Source organism: Fistularia commersonii, chromosome 17, assembly GCF_037954325.1.
Source record: "Fistularia commersonii isolate RoL2024-O1a breed Wild chromosome 17, RoL_Fcom_v1.0, whole genome shotgun sequence".
Taxonomy (NCBI): domain Eukaryota; kingdom Metazoa; phylum Chordata; class Actinopteri; order Syngnathiformes; family Fistulariidae; genus Fistularia; species Fistularia commersonii.
The window spans coordinates 7,133,756-7,147,864 of NC_141300.1; the positions used below are offsets into that span (position 1 = coordinate 7,133,756).

A 14,109-nucleotide genomic window follows, 5' to 3' on the forward strand; every position below is an offset into this window, starting at 1 on the left:
TGCTGGGGTTGGAGCTGCCAGGCAGGTGGTCTACAGAAAGACCAAAGAGAAGATTTATGGATGTAGTGAAAGAGGACATGAAGTTAGTTAGTGTGAGACATTAGGATACAGAGAATAGGGTCGGGTGGAGGAGGTTGATTTTCTGTGGCAACCCCTCAAGGGAAACGCCAAAGGGAAAAGAAGTTTATTTCTCCATGGCATTTTTATCAAAGAATACTCCATTGAGATTGAATCATTTCAAATAATAATAATACAACACATACAATCAACATACGAATGGTACAAAAGTGTAGTGACTGGCTGGTGAAACAACTGATGACTGAAGAATTGAAGTTGGTTTCTCGAAAAGTGTAGGAGTCCTGTCTTGGATTATTTCTCATGTGTATGATTATTTTTCTTCATACTGGTAAGTGCAGGAGTGGGTGGATTTATAAATGTATCTTTTTTAGTTTTACGAACATTTCATTTTATTGTATTTATTAATGTATGAATTGATTGATTTTGTTGAGGGATGCATCTCACCAAGGAATGAAAAAGCTTCTTTACAACACATGTCCACAAATTTAAGGTTCAAAGTGAGCATAAGACCTGTTATTGAAAGAAATTATGAAGGAATTACTTTACATGTCTTCTAGAACTTAATTTAACGATTGCATCTAAAATTATATAATAACCTCCTGAATGTTTATGCCCATGCATAGGCTGGAATGTTATGGTTGAACTCTTTGATAGTTTTATGAAAGTTATAAAAGACAATATGTGAAGCAAAAGATAATCAGGATTTGCAAAACCTGAAATGGTCTTCCTTCAAGATGTTGGATCAGGCCTGGCCAACCTGTGGCCCCCAAGCCACATGCGGCTGTTACGTTCATGTCGATAAACGCTGTGTGCGGAGAACGTTGGAGCGGCACGTGATTGCACAAGTAAAAAAAATACAAATACAAAATTCAACATGAACTCAAGAGCCACATGCGGCTCGGGAGCCGCAGGTTGGCAAGGCCTGTGTTGGATTCAAAATTTTCATACTGTCACATCATGTGATTCGTGGGCTCATGTGTTTTCAAATAAATTTTCTGTTTACAAAAAATATATACATATTTCTTTATATATATGCCTGAGTTTGTGTGAGTGTGCATGCGTGAAGTGAAGTAAAGTGAGTGAAGTGACTGTGGGCAAGAACTGAGTTGCCTCTAATGGCCTGGATAGCTCTCCTGCCACGCAAGTGTGTGTGAGCACACTGGCGAATTGAGTCCAGCATAGGGCAATTGAATAAAGTTTAAAGTGTTCTCTTAGTAGAGAACATATAAAAAAATATTTAGAGAGAGAGAAAGAGTAAGACAGAGTAAGACAAATTGTTTCAAAAGAAGGGATGATCACTATTTGTTTTTATATATACGTATGTTGAAAAGCTGTATCAGTGAACTGTATTTCTATCTGGAACATTTCAAGTGAAGCCGGTTTATTTTCCATGATTGGACAAAATATTGTAGCTTTCATCCAAAATGCAATCCAAGGTGAGACATTTTGTTCGGGGAAAAAAAGTCATAATTTTTCATTTTACCAAAACAAACCTACATGCAATCTTACCTTTAAACCTTGCTGACAGTCAGGAGAGCTCTTGTGAAATTGTCTATTGCTCCCATTAAAAGATACACAAAAAATCACTACAAGACTTTCCTGGTGGTCCTCAGTGTCTTTTAAAAAACAGAAGACACTGAATGCAAAATTGATTTTTTTTTTTTTTTTTTTTTTTAAAGATATCTAATGTGTAATGGAGCAGAATAGGCAGTCATTTAGAAATAATGAAATTTATGTGTTCATAGTTTGAGTCTTCATGTGTTAAATGTGCTAATTTGAGTTTACACATCAAAGGACTCTACCGACAGATGATGTTGCTACATGATGTGATAAGTAATATATGGATTAAATAATCATCAGATTCAACCTTCAATGAGTTTGCTCATCTCTTGATACTGCGGTGAGCTGCAGTGGGATATTTCATTCAAGACCAGTGTCTTTTTCAAGTTTTACCAGAAGAAATGCATAGTAGAGAAAGTCTCTATGCAGCATTGCAGCATTGAATATTTCGGAGCGGAGCGGACCTGAGCTTTCATGAGGAGGCAGAGCAAAGTGTACTGATACAGTATGCACCCACAAAGTTTCTGCGACAATTTTGGGGTATAAATATTTTTATGTGTAAAAGCAGTAATATGAAAGCATACATTCTGTGCATGCAAGCAGTGGAAAAGTGATATTTTCTCTTGAAGTTTAAATTTAATAGACTAGAAGATTTTCCTAATATCAAAATTATTTTCCACAACCCCCCGAGACCCTTTCTTCACTTCTATTTTTTAATAATCCAAACGAAATGAAGTCTATCAAAGCAAGTAATAGTCACCAATTGATTAATAATAATAATCATCATCATTAACACCATTTCAAACCTCGGTTATGTTTAGCAAAATTGTTTTTTTTGTGTTCACTACATAGAGCAATAAGGCAGCTTGAATAAATTGAATTATCATATATATATATATATATATAATACATTAATAATAATGATAAGTTTTATTCAAGGTTCCTTTTGTAAATTTTTCTGTCATTTACAAAAATTCACCATGACCAAATGTAATTCTGGTGACTACAGTGTGTATGTGTGTGTGTGGTTGTGAGTGTGTGTGTGTGAGTGTGTGTGTGTGTTTGTGTGTGTGTGAGGGTGCGGGGGCATTGCTACTAAGCCCCAGGGATCACTTAATCCAAATTAGTCTTATAGTTAGAAAATGTGTAATTTTTTCATTAAATCAAACATTATTTACAATTCTAATAATCCAGGACTGCAAACAGTTTGCTTTGTTTGTAGCTGCTGCACAGCTGCACGCTTGGGATGCTATGTTTCAAGCTGTTGTTATTACAACACTGACATTGTTTTCTATTTATTAGCATGTGTGTGTTAGACCAAATATTGAACAGGAAAGTCTAATTTTCACAGAGACAGCAGTCATTCATGGCCATCCCGGTGTTACTTACTTCAGACGCTGCTTCAAAGGTTAGAATATGCAGCTCAAAATCCAGAGACTCTCACATTTAAATCATATAGTTGCAGGAGCTTAGAGACTATTATTAGGTTGAAGGATGCTTTGCCGTTTTTAAGGTACGAATCCAGTACTCAAGCCAAATCTAGCCTGGTGGAAATCAATAATTCAATCCCAATTAAAAAAAGGAAGTCTTGGATGAGAAGCGCAGTTACAGATGGATAGAGATCAAATTTAAGTCAAAAGAGAATCACATGGATTCTTCTTCTTTTCCTTGCGGCATCTCTCTCCAGTGGTTGCCACAGCAAATCGGCTGCTTCCATCTAACCCTATCCCCTGCATTCTATTTCCTCACACCAACTAGCTTCATGTCCTTCATGTCTTTCACTCAATCCATAAATCTCCTTTTTGGTCTTTCTAAAGGCCTCCTGAGTGGCAGTTCCAACCTCACCATCCCTTTTTTTCTCCTCTGTACATGCCCATACCATCTCTTCCTGGCCTCTCTGACTTTATCTCCAAAACATCGAACATGTGCTGTCTGTCTGATGGACTAATTTACTCCCAGAGAGAACCTCAATGTATTCATCTTTGCTACCTTCTGCTCTGCTTCCTGTCCTTTCTCCAATGCCACTGTTTCTAGACAATGCAGCATTGCTGTACTATCTTGTACACCTTTCAATCTTGCTGATACTCTTTAACACACAGCACACCTGACACTTGTCTCCAGGAAACATTTTTCACCTCTTTTCCACACTTTCTATTGCTCTGTACTATTGACCCTATGTACTTCAGTCCTCAACCTTTATTTCTACTTCCTGTAGCCTCACGGTTCCACTTCAGTTCCGCTTATTAACACATATGCATTCAGTCTCGCTGAGGCTAATGTATATTCCTGTGCTTTTCAGCACATACTCTCACCCCTCAAGATTTTACTCTGCTTTCTCCCAGCACTAACAAAGGGACAAAATGTCATTTGCAAATGTCGTCGTCCATGGTAATTCCTGTCTAACCTCAACTGTGAGTCTGTCCATCACCATATCAGACAAGACGGAGTCAAAGCAGATCCCGGATACAGTCTCACCTCTACCTTGAGCTGTCACACCTATGCCACACCTCACCACTGTCTCACAGCTCTCATACATGTCCTGCACCAGTCTAACAACCCTCTCTGCAATGCCAGATTTCACCATACAGCCCCATTGTTCCCCTCTCGGCACCCTATGCTTTTTCCATATCTACAAAGGCCCACTTCACCTCCCTCTGACCTTAACTTCTCTATCAACATTCTCAAAGCAAATATTGCATCTGAGTTACATTGTCTTGGCATGAAACCATAGTGCTGCTCACAAGTTCTCACTTACGCCCTAAGTCTCATTTCCACTATTCATTCCCAGAACTTCATTGTTTGCATCATCAACTTTATTCCTCTGTAATTACCAGAGCTCTACGCATCTCCCTTGTTCTTTTCTACAAAATCCTACATTCCTTAGGCATCATCTCACTCTCTAAGATCTAGTTGAATGCTGTATTGAAAAATTCTACAGCCTAACTTTCCAAGACACACCCATACCTCCGCAGGTATATCACCAGCCAGCACCAACTGCCTTGCCATTCTTCATCCTCTCTAATACCCTCCTCTCCTCACCTTTACCAGCCTCTGCTCCTTTGTGGTCTGAAACAGCTCCTCCTTCTTCTTTGCTGTTTCTTCTTTCCTCTTCAAAGTACTCTTTACATCTTCCCGAAACACCCCTGGCACCTATCAATACTTTTCCATCTCTATTCTTAAATCACCTGAAGTTGCTGTATGTCCTTCCCATGTTGAACTCTCTCTTAGGCCAACCTGTGTAACTCAGTCTCTCCTCCATTACTGTCCTATCTGCAAGTCAATGCACACTTTTGTTTGACCTTTGCAACTTTCCCTTCACCTTACGCTGCATCTCCCTGTACTCCTGTCTGCTCTCTTCAGCCCCATCGATGTTCCACTTCTTTTTAGTCAACTTCTTTCTATATATATGCAGTTGAACTTCCTCATTCCAACACAAAGACTCCTTATCTACTTTCCCTCCAGATGACACACCAAGTACTCTTCTACTTGTCTCCCTGATCACATTGGGTGCAATTGTTCAGTCATCTTAAAGGTCATCGTGACTACCCAGGCTTTTTTGAACTCCTCCTCAAAAACCAAACAACACATCCTTTTAGAGCTTCCGCTACTCCATTGCCTGCCTTTTTGCCATTTTCGTTTTACAAGATGTAGTCCAAACATCATTTAGTGACCTATCCAGGTGTTTTTTTAACAATATTAGTTAAAGTTGGAGAGGTAATTGCATGCAAGCTATTTTTGTGATGGCAGCTGGAGAATTTAACAAAAACAGAAGAAAATTTAGACTGATATCAATGATTGGACAGAGAAATAAATGTCCTGGGCATTTCAGTTGACACTAACACTGATGGATCAACATGGAAAGGAAAAGGCTCACAGAAGAACGTCTTGGCCTTATTTCTCCGATACCTGACCGCTTTCTTTCACTGCCACTGAGTCTTGCAGGATATCAGAAGTGAATACTCATACCCTCCAAAACAACATCATGAATAATGAATGCCAAATCTGAAAATAAAGAACACAAATTATTTATTTATTTCAGAAGCTCTGTTAAGAGAGACAGTGGTGGTAACACACACACACACACACAAACACACACAAACACGTGCACAAATGCACTTCATTTGAAAGCAAATTTGTTAGGACATTTTTTGGGGAGAAAATACATATTGCAGCCCACTTCTTCATAATAAAAGGCCCAATGGCAGATATATTAGTGTCAGTTGATTTGTTCTTTTTGTATATTAGCTGGCTGTTATCTGATAGAATGGCTGAAGTTGTCCAATCGCTCCGGACTTGTAACTGTTCTTGTTAACTATATCCAGAGAACAGGATTAGAATATCATAACTGTTGCTAAAATAAAACCTGCATTGGATTATTTATTCTAAACATAGTGTTTTTTTTAATTATCTTCTATTTTTCGATCGGTTTATTCTAAAATACTGAGTCTTAGAAGAGCAAATAGTGGATAGTAATAGCCAAGATGGGAATGTGGCTCATCAACTGTATTCCTTATGATAACTGGATGAGATGTACATGGCATACCCAACATGATTATTACATTATCTAATTGCATCCCAACACATGTATTATTCAGGCTCTGACAACATAATACTCTCAAGGAGAGGAAGAGATCTGTATGCCTTAAGCCTTTTCTGAATGTCACTGCACTGCTTTTTCTCCGTTTTGTCAAAACACCAGTTTTCCACTCTTGTCAGGGTAAAGAGCATGGTAAAACTGATCATTTAAAGCCAAGAGCACCAGTGAGTCAGTGTGTGACATTGTTTAAGTGAAGCAATCTTCACTTTAACAAGGATGCTGAAAGCATAACCAATAATCTATACTGAAGTAGTCCCTTAAATAATGCCTCAACTCCTCCTTGCCACTGCAGGAAAAACTGCCCCAGAGAGACTTTTATACATCTTGCCCTTGAAGTAACAAGGTCAGGTTGTTTACAATAGCAGTACAACAGCTGTTTGGAATTCCCTTGTACCAGAGTGATCTATTCCGGAGTGTTTCCGGAATAGATCGGGAATATACAAAGTATAAAGAAAATATACCATTGATACCATACCATTGATATAGTATCATCAAAATTATAGCATGGATATTTTACACTTGAAATAGGGCTTTTAGGTAAAAATTTTAGATATGTCTACTTTCTCTCTCATATATATATACTAACTATATATAACTATATCTATCTATATTTTATATGAGGTATTTTTTCTTCATGTTCGCTGAAGTCATTTTCAAAGAAACCGTAATACCTGTAGATCTAAGAACGACATGCTGTCCTCTGCCTGAATGGGAAAGGATAGCGCTTGGTTAGCTTTTCATTATTCAGTAAACTTCCTTCCGACCACTTGACTGTGCATATTAGGACAACGATACTCAGACTCAGACACAATAGAAACCCAGCACACTAATGGGGAATGGGGACCCATTAGGGTTCAAAGATACTTAGACTCAGTTTCAGAGCCCATTTCCCTTCCCCAGTTGGCTTTTCCAGAGGAATCCTGCAGCATGCCCAGGCCAGGGACACATCCTTCCAGCATGGCCCAGGTCTTCCTCACGGCCTCCTTCCAGTGGGAGGTGCCCAGAACACCTCACCATGGGGATGTCCCGAAATTGTCCAGACCACATGCCCGATTCACCTCATGTAGCTCCTTTTGATGTGAAGGAGCTGCAGCTCTACCCCGAGCCCATATATATATATATATATATATATATATATATTCTTTTAGGTTTGTCTCATGGATGCAACCGTGCTTTTGTTTAGTTTGAAATTTATCTTGGCAATGGTATTTGAGTGTTCCTCAGTTTCTCAGTACAAACTGAGAGTCCTTGTGCCCACACGGCAAATGAGACATGACATGGTCACTCAAGACTGACTCTGAGTAGTGTTTAGTCAAAACCATCAAACAGGCTTCTTGTACAACAACATGACACTGATAATGGAAGAGAGCTTGCTAATGCAACATAAATGACCAGAAAATGCTGTTGATTCAAAGGGTATTATATCAAACATTACTCCACCTTGTTGAGGACTTGTGGGTTTGCACATTAATTGGATTCATTATGCTTTCATGCAGAGCCAAGGAAAATATGAAGGAAGAGGAATATCGTGTAAAAGCAAAAATAATGTTGTCTCCGTCAACGGGAAAAAGCGAGGGGGTGGTGCTCCACACCACATATGCCAAACACACTGACTGGCAGGTCGACAGTTATGAGGACAGATGAGTAATGCAACGCCTTCAGCACTGAAGTAAATGATATCACATGCTGACAGCTAGATGGACAGATAACTGGTCTGGCATTCAAATATTTCCCCACATCTCTTGGTCTATGGAAGCATATTCTCCCTTTAATTCAGTTACATTGTACATATTGACACGTGTAAATGACTAACTTGGATGCTTCATTCGACCTCCAACAGGTTTCCTCTTGTCCCAGCCTAACCCCTTTTTTCTTTGTACATTTTATAGTCTGTCAACTCAGATTAATTTTCATATAATGGACAATGAAAAAAAACAAAAGGCAGGGACACCTGATCTAGAAATTAAATCGGCAAAAGCTGAGTATATATTGTAATATTTGTGGATAAGGTTTATAATGAACTTATAATCCTCATCTAGCATTTGGGTATGGTTGTTAAATTATTCTATATGTGTGGGCGTGTGTGAAAAACAGACAGATGAGTGTGCACATCACATTAGCCGCATTTTACTTTATAATCAAATCCAAGCTGTTACATTTTCCTTAATGTGAAAAATAACCTGAATATTTTAAACTGATATTTTATTAAAAGCTGGCAAAGCTGTCATTTCACTACCTATGGTCATTTAAAGAATTATATACCTCATACATTATTACTACTAGAGGCTCAGAGGGTGAATTTAGTTTCTAGTAGAAACTGTCATGGATGTAAATATGTATTGATTGAATCTTTTTTTTAGAAAAAAAAAAGCATTTTTCACTTGTCTTACTTTGAACATGTGCCAGTCTCGACCCACACGGTGCAGCGGGGGTTACATTTATCCCTGTCTGCTTACCAATATGTCATGTACTGCACGGGTTCCCATCACGTTACAGACATGCATCTCATACTGCGCCCTATGGCATTTCTAAATTCAAATAGACACAGTATTTAGAAGCCTCTACAAATAAAATGTCATGGGGAAAGCAATCCTATATGGCAATCAGCCTGAGGCCACGATCACACCAAAGCAAACAGGCCAGGGGGTTCGGTAGGTGGCAGTCGTGTCCCATTTGCAAGAGACACATGGGAGTCTGTCTCTTTCTATCTCTCTCTCTCTCTCTTTACACTCTCACACACACACAGATGCAGAGCACGGTGGGGGCTGGGTCTTTTTGGCGAAAAAAAAAAAAACCAAAACAATAATAAATAAATAAAGTGCATTTGCAAACTGAGATTAAAACTTGCCACTGTATGAGAAGTCCATATATTTCAAAATCAATTAACTTTTTTTTTTGTTATTCGGGGGGGGGATATCTGTGAATGTTGCGCTCTCTGCAGTGGGGAGGGAGGCATTTCAGGAACCCGAGAAGTTCAATCGGAGGAGACCTGGAGGTGTGTGTGTGTGTGTGTGTGTGGGGGGGGGGGGGGGGGGGGTCTGCTTCTGCTGCAGTTCTGTGCTGCTGATGGCAGCGGCGATCCGGCAGCAGTGAGCGTCGCGGCGCTTCCACTCGCAGGGAGCAGCCCCTGTCAGTGGGAGGTAACCTACATGTGCAGCTCTCTGGTCCCCTTTTCGTCCGTGGTTCGACGCGCGTCCTTTGGATAGGAAGATGCTGGGCGCGCAGAGGTAAAAAAAAAATAATAATAATAAAATTAAAAAAAAAAAAAAAAAAAGAACCGCCATGTACGCAGCCCGTGTGCGCGTACGCGGACGCCGCTCATTTGGATCGGCTTGAAGCGACTATACGCACACTGCAGTTGAGGAGGAGAGGAGAAAGGACACCGCCGCGGACTATCAACACTTTTTTGTGGATATTAACCATCAAGTATCATCTTACCCTGGTGGGGTAATAAGATCTGAATTACCGAAATGCGTGTGCAAGGCGGAGCAATGGCGCAGAAACGATGACTATCTTTGGTGAACTGTAAGTCCTGTACACACAAGGTGAGATCAAGGCTCAACGTGGGGAACATTTAGCTTTTCCATCGCACGGAGGAGGATCTGCAGACTTTTCAGATGCGGTTTTGAAGGCTTCTCGGGAACAGGCTACCTCTTGGATTCTTCTTTTTTTTTTCTCTTTACGTTGCATCACTCTTAAATTAAGGGGCATTCTTCAGCATTCATTTCTGTTCGGGGATGGAGAACAGATTTGGTTTCAACTGAGGAACTTCAGCGAGCCTCGAGCATAAACAGATAGAAAACCAACCTTTACTTAAACGGATGCTCTTTTTTTTTTCTTAAGCAACACTTGACTCCCGGGGGGGGACAGATACAAGCGTTTTGTAGTCCGCACTGGATTGTGATGTGAAATCTAATCAGATTCGCACTTTGGTGGCATGAAGTGATAAAGGCTCTGGAGAAAAGTTGATTTTGAACAGAAAAAAACAGTCGTTTTTTTTTAAACAAAAAAGAAATAGGACATCTTTCTCACCCCACCTCGAAAGGATTATGCCTTTTCGGGATGTAACTACCTGGGAAATGACCGCATGCCGTAATCCGCGCTCTGCGTTTGGTGGATAGCCTTCTTTTTTTCAGACACTAAATTTAGACTTGGGAAGACATGAGAAAAACTGTGTTAGTTCTCATTCCCCCAGCTCTTCATTAGGAGAAAAATCCCGGACCACAGTGGAGCTCGCTTTGCATCGGGAGAGTAGTTTACAACAATGGCACTTGTGGGTCCCCCGTCATGAGCGCGTCCTGGAGAAAAAAGGGAAATACCTAATATATCTTCATCACTTTGAGTTAGTGTACCATACGGACTGATGGGTGGATTACATATCACGTAAAGAGAGTGGGAACAATGTGTCTGATGAAGTAGCCTGCATGGATTCAGCCAAATCATCGGAGAAATTCGTATGATACTTTATTTTTCACGCAGGAGCGGAAGAGAGATCGTCTCCATCAGAGCCGGATATCCTGCGGGCATCGGCGTCTTCGCGAACCAGTGAGTTTGACTGCGTGGTGGGTTTTAGTCAGATTGCCGCACTCGGGCTTTTGAAAACCCAAAACACGACTCCACCGTCCTGCTCTCTCTCTCTCTCTCTCTCTCTCTCTCTTTTTTCTCTCTCTCTTTCTATCTCTCTCTACCCCACCCCCTCTCTCTCTCTCTGTTTGTCGCATATGATCACCCTCGACTCGAATTCAACCTAATCCGGGGCAGATTTGTTCCAAACGCTCTATGATGCCGAGGCCTCCATAGAAACGATCTCCGATGAGATGGGCTGTTGCGCGCTCCGGCGTCTCAGTGCGCGCCATTGACTGCGCGGGCACCAGGCACCATATGGTGGAAACACATAGTTGATTTTGTTTTCCTTGTGTATGTGTGTGTGTGTGTGTGTGTGTGTGTGTGTGTGTGTGTGTGTGTGTGTGTGTGTGTGTGTGTGTGCGTGCACGCAAACGAGCGTTTTTGCGCACCTTTTAGAACTCGCGGCTTTTCTTCCTGCACGTTGTTCCTTTTTGAACACGCGTGATTCAACTGACTGACATTTATTCTGTGCATCCCTCCCCCACCCTCACTAACACGCACACGCACTTGCAAACACCAACCAACCGAAATCCACTCGCTGGGAACGTAACGTTTGCACATGTGCGTAAATAACCATCCCCTGTGTGAAATATACAGCGCTCCTTAGAGGACTGCACACCTCTGACAACTCAACTGGCTCCCTAAATCGTCGGACATTGGCCTGTATTTTTCATCCCTTTGGAGTGATTCGGGCCTACATAGGACGCGTTTGTTCACTCCCCCCGTGGTTACTTGATTCTCACTCAATACGAACCCGAGCAACAGATGAAACCATATGGGGTGTAAGTCTGTAAAGAAACGGTGTGACTACTCCTATCCACTGGCCACTTTGACAAAATTGATCACAATTACTATTACTTTTACCTGCTCCACTCACCTATGCAGGTGAGAAATGTGACAAACATATTTTACCACTGAAAGTAAAGTGGGAAAAGACACAAAGAAGTGATTTATAGAGATATATTATAATCCCATTTTTAAACTCTCCTCACATGGGCCCTGTGTTGTCGTTCGTTGAATAACTGGTGCAGGATGATTCACTGTAGTAAGGATGCTATCCGTACACATTATTTAGCATTCCCCAAGGTAAAGTTTCCAGAAGGGTGTTGGGGGAATTTTATTGTTGCTTAAAAACATTCAATCTGTGTTTGTTTTTTTTCACCGCCCTGGAATGATCTCAATTAGTTATCGTTGGTAGTGGGCAGTGGTCTCGGAGCAGGTGCAGCTGGGTGACCCAAGAGGGACTTCCAGCTGTTCATACAAAGCCCGTCTTCATGATAATGCTGCCTCCATAGATATCTGTGAAATGTCCAATTTCTTCAGCCATTGTTGTCTGACATATCTATTGAAAATCATTCCAAGCAGCCATGTCAGAAAATTAATGAACTTGTCATTGTGAAAAGAGCACATATTGTCATGAGATACCAGGGTCTTGCAGAGCGACAGACTGTACACCCATGTTCCCTTTTCATTTTCTTTTGTAATTTTTTTTTCACAGCACAGGCTGTGACTCAGTTCAGATCAGGGCCAGCACTTTGTACCATATAATAAAATGTTCATTTCTCAAATCGGATTAATCTCTGCAAAGCCCTTCTTAGGACACCATTAGTATTCATTTGGATTACTGTTAGGGACTTGTATCAATAATAGAACCAACCTTACATATTCTTGTGGTGGGAAAATATCTCAATGGGATTCATTCAGTAAGAGAGGGATGAGGTATAGAGATCTGTGATGTACTCCCATTCTCTTTGTGTTTGAGATTAGCAGAACAATGCAGGAAGTCTGAAGGCCAGACAGGAGATTGGGGCCTAAGGCATAAAAAAAACTTGATGCAACGAACAGAGACTTAGGATGGGGCATACATGAAAACACCGCCTGCTGATATAAGAGGTGACTGAATGCGTGTCATAGCAAATCACCATTTGTTCCCATTTCTATCCGCCAAATCCATAACATTGTTCAAAAAGGCACAATGTTCATAATACACCAAGACAGATATTGCTTCAATGATCGTGGCGGGAAAGAATAAAATACCTTTCATGGGATAAATAAATTAACACATATCTGTGGAGGTTCTCAGTCATCCAAGTCTTGGTGAATTCTCATCAAAATCTTCTTGTCTTGGCAATTGGCCTTGAATTTCTTCACTTGAAGACATTTCACCTCTCACCCGAGAGGCTTCTTCAGTTCTAATGACCTATGGGGAGTTTCCAAATATAACTGCCAAGTTTTTGGGCGGTTCTAGATTATGGTGACTTGTTATGTAAGTGGAAGAGTTGATCTGCAGAACCTTAGTGTAAGGAGGGTTTTTATGCTAATGGTGGTTTCGTTTGTTGGAAAAAAAGAGCAATATAGTGAGATTACCTGGATTGGAATGTGAAAAGGTAAAGCTAAACGAAAGAGAGAAACCTGTTGGATCACATGAACTGACGCGCATGTGGACGTTGCTGGGGGGCTTTCCTAGTTGTTTGGAGGGTGCCGATGGGCCTGGTCTGTGTGTGCAAATTCGTCTTGGTATTGATCCCAGTACGGCGTTGTACGTTTGTGAAAGGTTGTGTCTGATGCCCCCTCCTCTGTTCAGGGATGTTTTTTCTGTTTTGACAAAGATGATCAAAGATGATTGTCAAAACAGAAAAACGATCTCTAAACAGAGGAGGTGGCCTCAGCATTTCACCTGCACACTTAATATTAAGATTAAGGTTTTCCATGGTTCGCGGATTATCTCTTCTGCTTGATAGGTTACTAAGCCACATGACGATGATCCATTAATGTGGCGAAAGGTAAGAGGTAGTTGAGAAGTCACAGTGAAGGCCTTGACATTTATAAGATGCAGTCTCAGGCTTACAGTTAGTTCCAACAGGATACTCATTGATTGAATATGACAGATCTGCATAGCAGGCGGTTTACTGTGGTAGGGGTAAAAGCTCTACTCATTGGTTGACTGGCATAGCTGAAAAATGGGAAATACACCAGCAGTCCCCAAACGTTTTTGTACAAGGGACCAGTTTTATGCTTGAAAATGTATCCGTGGACCGATTAGAGGTGCGGGTGTTCAAATAATAAAAACTCTTGTCAGTTCATAGTATTTAACCGGAATTCAACAATTACCCCTTATCTTTGGCAATTACAATATTAAGTGCAGCAGTAAGGTGAAGGCAGAAGCAGTCTTTTCAAAATAAGATACGGGAGGTCAAATGAAAAACTATTATTTGTTCCAACAAAGATTTTCTTTGTGGATTGGTACC

General features: G+C 40.7%; 1 protein-coding gene across 3 annotated transcripts in view; it reads left to right on the plus strand.

Moving 5' to 3' along the window:
- The first annotated feature begins 9,363 nt into the window (after positions 1 to 9,363).
- Positions 9,364 to 14,109, plus strand: part of LOC147224900 (leucine-rich repeat-containing protein 4C-like) — a 46,439-nt gene continuing 41,693 nt past the window's right edge. Inside the window, exons 1-2 of one of the 3 annotated variants that reach the window (XR_015107399.1) lie at positions 9,364 to 9,780; positions 10,715 to 10,845. The gene's annotated coding sequence lies outside the window, so the exon portion shown is untranslated. Of the gene's footprint in view, positions 9,781 to 10,714; positions 10,846 to 14,109 lie in introns of those variants that run through there. The other 2 variants (XM_086163604.1, XM_086163605.1) reach the window with 2 other exon arrangements.